Source organism: Ciona intestinalis, unplaced genomic scaffold, assembly GCF_000224145.3.
Source record: "Ciona intestinalis unplaced genomic scaffold, KH HT000297.1, whole genome shotgun sequence".
Classification (NCBI taxonomy): domain Eukaryota; kingdom Metazoa; phylum Chordata; class Ascidiacea; order Phlebobranchia; family Cionidae; genus Ciona; species Ciona intestinalis.
Genome location: NW_004190618.1, coordinates 3,968 through 10,957, shown reverse-complemented (window position 1 = coordinate 10,957; position 6,990 = coordinate 3,968). Strand labels below are relative to the sequence as shown.

Here is a 6,990-nt window from a genome sequence, read left to right as displayed (position 1 = left end):
GCATGCCTCTGCATTTGGGCTGCACAGCTGCCTACTAAAAGTGAAAGATGTTATACAGTACCAACAGGCAGTGAAATTTCAGCCAACAGATATACAAAGTAGTGCTATTGGTGAATGAAAAAAATATAAATTTGAATCTCATTTTATAATTCTTTCTGTACTGGTTTACTTTTTCAGAGACGCTAGAATACATTGAGGGTTAATTAATAAAGACATCCAACGGTGCAGCTTGCACCAGCAAGAATTACTCATCACACCGTAATTTAAACCCAGTGCTTTTATATCCACCAAATTTAAATTTCCAACTATTCACTTACAAATTGTATTCACTTTTAAAATAGAAACCACTAATAAGTACCAGATTAAGTGAACATGTTTTATATTTTTACATTCTTTGATAATGACTAGGTCCAGGAATATGATACTTTTTACATTTTTAATGGAAATAAAAGTTCGGTCACAATTTTGCAAAATCTTTGTTTCAAAGTAATCGTTCATTGAAAGTAGTTGTTCACAGATATCCTAGCTTTTTTTCGTGCCTTAAGAAGTGTTATCACCTTAAAAAATATTGAATCAGTGTTTTTTCTTATCATGTTTCTCAAAAAAATAAATCTTTGCAATAATGCTTCAGCAAGTTATTTGTTAAGACTTATGATCATTTACAAATTATTCAAAGATGGCTGCTTAGACATCCTGACTGAATATACCAAATTGCTACCAAACTACTAATACAGATGTATTTAGATCATTGGCTGGACGATCATGCACACCTCTGTCTTACTCTTAAGAACACAATTATTTAATATAAATCTTTCACCAAATCTGACCTCTTTAAACGTTTACTTGCCAATCCAAAAGATATTAAACTTCGTATTCAACCAGTCTAGATGATCATCATTTGCAGAATAAATAGAATAATTCACAGAGCAAGTAATCATTTTACACCACCAGTAAAATGTTGGAATTGAAATAATTACTTGTCCATCAGTAAGATCAACTCTGTAATTCTATTAGAGTAGGTATATCTTGATGCAGAGTTTTTTGTACATCCAAACTGAGAGCGAAGAATCATCTACAATTTAGTTCAATGAACATTTGACACCCTCTTTATTCTAAGTGGTACAAATTCCGCATGTGGGTCCATAAAATGGCTTGGATGAGTAGGCTACAAGCCATTGTGAGCGGTCTAAAAGCTTTAATCTAAGTTACACTTGAATTTAATGTAATTACTACCCCAAGTGAATGGACATAAAAGGGCTTGGTCGGTATGGATTTGGTGCAATGAATTTTGCAGGCAAGTTCAACGAAGGTACAACACCAAATTTAATTATTTAAATGTAGACTGTACATTGATGTCTTAAAATGTGCCTCACAGATAGATGGCCTGTACAAATAGTTGTACAACTACGATTTTAAATCCATACATTAATAAATAAGTTGTTAGTCATACAATATACAAAAATAATACCTAAAACAAGTTTTGTATATACTTATTAGTCATAAATAACAGTAACGCACCTTTCTCTGTGAAACATATCTTTCTCCTTTTGCGGGATCAGGGTTCCGGTAAGACAAAATGTACTGCCAGTTCTTTACGGTGCCTTCTCTACATGCTAGGCCAGATCGGCTCCCAACATTTTAAATAGGGACGTTTGGAAATGTTGCTCCTACACTTATAAGAGCAACCACGAATACAGCAGTGCGACATTTTTATAATACTGTATTTGTGCGGGCAGCAGAAGCCCTGGAGCAGCAGCAGAAGCCTTGGAGCATAGCCTACGCCTGCTGCTCGCTTTAGAGGTCCTTTATTCCACTGCAGTACAAAAACGAGATATACCTATTTACATGCAGAGCTAATTGACGACCATAAAAACAAAAATTGTTGTAACATATACATAAAAATGAGGTTTAGCAATTTCCTTCCATGTCTGCAAAAATAACTTACTATATGTTTGGGAATCCATCTGAAAGTAAAATTAGTACAACAATTGCAATTTAGTTAAACACTGTAGATATAAATTATATATACTTACACTTCCTTCCGGAATAACTCTTACTATAAAAGTTAAGACAGTTTTAATGTTTAAATTGGTCTTAAGTTATGACATTGCCTTTGCAAAAACTTAAATCGGCTTTTGTCGATATATCTATAAATTAAACTACAAATATATAAAGAATTGTTAAACTTTTACTTTGTTGTTCTACAACGGTAAAAATGATTAACAACAGTCTGCAATTACAAAGTAACGCAATTTGGAAACCTAAGATTTACGGTTTGCAATGTGGATGTTTAGTTTGCTAATTCGGCCACATGAAACGCTAACAGTCTCGGTCATCGTCATTGATACTACCTGACGCTCAATTAAATCGTTACACGGTAAATATATACTTTTTTTAAACGACTACGCAAAGCAAAAAAACAAAAGGCTTTGAAAAATTCAGTTTTTGAACTTAAAACTTAGTTAAATGAAAGAGGAGCTCGCACGACTGGATAAAAGCAGGCGCCTTATTAAAAAGTTGGGATGGGTTTTCTTACTATATAAGACTGTCATTTTAACGTCAGAGATTTTGGGCCATGTAGTTAAGCTTTATAATTTCCTTTCAGATTAGAAGATTACGATCGCAACAACAATTTTCAAAACGTAGTAATACCACAACTATCACAAACAATGCATTTTACTGGCAAACAGAACAATTTCGGAGCATAGTACTTCAAGACAGAGACATAATACCCACCAATAACCTGGAATTTTGTAAAGGCTTTTACTTCATCTATCGCGGTGCAATTGACCACTACTCAATACACGGCCTATAAAGACACCTAAACTGCTAAAAAATAAGAGGCTTATTGACGCGAACAATGCGCATTATAATGCATTGCTTCGTTACACGGTTTCATGAATGGAATTTTGAATTTCAAAATGAAGTTTACAATCAGAGCAGTGGCAGGTCTGTTGTGTTCTTGGCCTTGTCAGAATAAGAACTTATTAAATCGACTAAACGAGGTAGTATCTTACGCATAGAAGCTAGAAATGGTGTTTACAGCAGTTGTGGTCATTTTTGTACGCAGAAATTACTGATTTAGCAGTTCTTTACTAAACATGTGTTGTGCTAAATAAGAGTCCATCAGAGCAGTTGCAGGTCTGTTGTGTTCTTGGCCTTGTCAGAATAAGAACTTATTAAATCGACTAAACGAGGTAGTATCTTACGCATAGAAGCTAGAAATGGTGTTTACAGCAGTTGTGGTCATTTTTGTACGCATAAATTACTGATTTAGCAGTTCTTTACTAAACATGTGTTGTGCTAAATAAGAGTCCATAGCACTGCTATTATAATCTTGTTTGTAAGATAAGTGTGCTTTCTCTAAAACCAAGGGATTGAGAACCTTGGAATCTTGGGAGTGCTTCGTAATACAAGTAACCTCACTGATTTCCATTATTTGATTCAGACGCCTCACTTCCAAGTTAACAGCAACATAACAATTGTAAAAACTTTCTAAATTCGCCAAGCCTCAGCACTGACTGCGCTTTGTTCGAAGGAACAAATTTGTGATGCGTTTTTGATTCAGTCGCCTCACTTCCAAGGTAACAGCAACATAACAATTGTAAAAACTTTCTAAATTCGCCAAGCCTCAGCAAGCTGTACTAGCACTGACTGCGCTTTGTTCGAAGGAACAAATTTGTGATGCGTTTTTGGTTCAGTCGCCTCACTTCCAAGTTAATAGCAACATAACAATTGTAAAAACTTTCTAAATTCGCCAAGCCTCAGCAAGCTGTACTATCACTGACTGCGCTTTGTTCGAAGGAACAAATTTGTGATGCGTTTAGAGTTGTATATATAATTTGTATATTTTTAATTCAGAATTTTATTTAATTTTAGCAAATTAATTTACTACATGGAGAACACTTTTACTTGTGTAGCGGTTGATTGTGCTCTAGCACAGATTTAATGATATAAAGATAGCTAAATTTACCACTAATGCATAAAGATTGAATATAAAGCAACGTTGTATAGCGATAACAAAAGCATGACAGGAATGGAATGCAGTTTCGCTGCTTTCGTAACATCTACTTTCCCGTCATTCTAATCGTGATAATAAAACAATTACCCAGTTGTGTGTATGCCAGGCGAGGCAATTGCCACATGCCAATGATTTATTGTTTTGCTACACGTGTTTTTCGTTATATAAACCTTTCACTTTACTGTACTGGGAGGCAGTACGGGGCTTGCAATACCCTGCTGTTCTCACTTTGTCTCTAAGCTCGATGTCGCACTTTCACCGTACAATAAACTGAGATGTGCCGTACTAGTGTCATACATCGGTGTGCAATGCGTTGCGGAGTCGGATAGCGTGTGCGTAGGGGCAGGATGGAACAGCGTCGTCGCGAGGCAGCGGAGCGCGAACCTACAACTTCAACATTAGCCGCCCCCCACACTTGTACATTTTTAATTCAGAATTTTATTTAATTTTAGCAAATTAATTTACTACATGGAGAACACTTTTTTACTGCATAGACTAGGAAGTTCACGTTTTACACTTATTTGTGACAGGTATTACAACAAGCTAAAATACTTCATCCTATGTTGCCTGTATAATATTGTATACGCAAAACTTAACACCGACAATCCAATCGCTTTGTGGCTGCAATCAGTACTGCCAATTCCCCAGAAGGTTGGTACGAAATCTACACCCCAAATGGGATGTCAAACATAAGGTTACTCATACCCTTTAATAACAACAAAGAAATAGCCGTGAAATATTTAAAGAACTTGAACGACTGAAAAATAACATTAACGTATATAAAGATAAAATAAATCAAGGTGCACTTGTTAGATCAAGAATACACCAGGATAGAAAATAAAGAGAATCCGGGACGGGAATTCTTTCAATATGAAATTACTTAAAGGAAAAATGATAGAATCAATAAAATTTAAAACACAGACGGCATAATTTCCGAAACTAAAGAACAAACAATTTCAAACATATATAGGTTCTACCATCATGACCTTTGGGAAAAAAATCGCTTACCAAAAACCAAGACCATAGAGGATATGAAACTCATCTCTCTCGACCCAGAGGAAACTAAAACGCTGAACAGTCCAATAACAGTAAACGAAAAAAAAAATTCCATAGAATCGTTAAGATAGCTTTCCCGGCAGTGATGGTCTAACACTGAAAATGTATAAAACAATGGACATTTTATTTGTATATGACCTGACAGAAATCTACAATAACATTTACATAAAAAACAACTGACAAAATCAATGCGCACTGCGATTACAAAATTAATTTATAGAAAAAGGCGATAGATTTGACATTGGAAACTGGCGTCCAATATCTCTTAAATACGGACTACAAAATTCTCAGTAAAATAATGCAATCAGTGGCAATCAAAAAATGGGGTAAAAAAGATCGTGCCATCGACCAAGCTAACTATAATATCCAAAGTACTCTAGACTCGGCAAAACTCCTAAATAAAAAATAAGTCTAAATATCCATAGATTACGAGAAAGCCTTTGACAACATAGACCATGACTTCATTTTTAAAATCTTGGAAAGTATGCATATCCCGCAATAAAATCAAAATTAACGCCGCATTTAGAAATGAATTTCTCATAAAACGTGGAATACGTCAGGGAAACTGGCGTCCAATATCTCTTAAATACGGACTACAAAATTTTCATTAAAATAATTAACAATAATATCCAAAGTACTCTAGACTCGGCAAAACTCCTAAATAAAAAAATTAAGTCTAAATATCCATAGATTACGAGAAAGCCTTTGACAACATAGACCAGGACTTCATTTTTAAAATATTGGAAAGTATGCATATCCCGCAATAAAATCAAAATTAACGGCAAATTCTCATAAAACGTGGAATACGTCAGGGCTGTCCGCTCATCATGACACTTTTTATAATCGGAACCGAAATAATAACGAAAAAAATTAATGCAAATCGCAACATTACCGGATACAAACTGAATAATATTAACATCCCAGCTAACAATTTTACGTTGTTTAAACGTTATATAATGGTAATTTGAAACTCCCAGAAACGTTACCTACAACGTTAAGAAAACGTGAATCTGTAGACTCCCACAGACGTACTGTAAACGTTCGCCTTAAAACGTAATTGCTGTCGTAGTTTCAACGTAACCTTTTCACGTTATAAACCAACGTTCGTACAATGAAACATAATTTCTTTCTAAAACGTTGTATATTGCAGTGTAGGTAACGACATATTTATTTGGTTGCTACAACGTAAATATGTAGACTCCCATATACGACTTTATAACGAAAAAACACAACGTTTCTGAAACTCCTGTTTATTTGAATTTACATAATTTCAACACATAGTCAAACATTAAAGACAAGCTCCAATTGGCCAATTGGGTACATATAAAATTATAAAAAATGTTTGGTCAAGAATTGTGTAAATACTAAATACAGTTATACATTTGACATCATCAATAAAGTTTAAATGAAAAATTATCAGATGTAGTTAAAAAGGAGTGGGAAGAAAAGTTTTTAATATTTTTTGGATTTAAAAGCTACACAACTAACACGAGCATTATTATTGTTTGAATTGTCTTTTGTATACACTGTTAGAAATATCCGTAAAATTAACTGTCAATTTAACAGTAAAATTTTACGTGACGTCATACGTAACCTAAAAATACGGAAAAACCGGTAAAAATTACGCGTTTTGCATGTAAATACCCTAAATTTTACGTGCGGACGCACGTAAATTTTACGCCGAATTGAACCAGCCAATAGAAACGCCCGGTTTAGCCACGTGATTCTCTTACGCTTAAAGGCGGGAATTGTAACTCAAGCGAAGACATTCGAACGTAAGGAGAGGAAATTTATTGTTGGCAGTCAAGTTTTTAGAGTTCTGATTAGTTTTATGTGGTTTTGATTCAAAATAGGCACATTAGCACTTAATGAGAGATAGGTCTTATTAAGCTCGTTCTTGTTGTTTAGTCAGC

The 6,990-nt window shown here is 34.5% G+C and overlaps 1 long non-coding RNA gene across 1 annotated transcript in view; it reads right to left on the bottom strand.

The window, feature by feature from the left end:
* Window positions 1–1,967, bottom strand: part of LOC104265550 — a 2,501-nt gene extending 534 nt beyond the window's left edge. The window contains exons 1-2 of the long non-coding RNA XR_717200.2: window positions 1,946–1,967; window positions 1,519–1,813 (exon numbers count right to left, since the gene is read on the bottom strand). This is a non-coding gene — a long non-coding RNA (uncharacterized LOC104265550). The remainder of the gene's footprint in view (window positions 1–1,518; window positions 1,814–1,945) is intronic.
* Window positions 1,968–6,990: the final 5,023 nt, after the last annotated feature.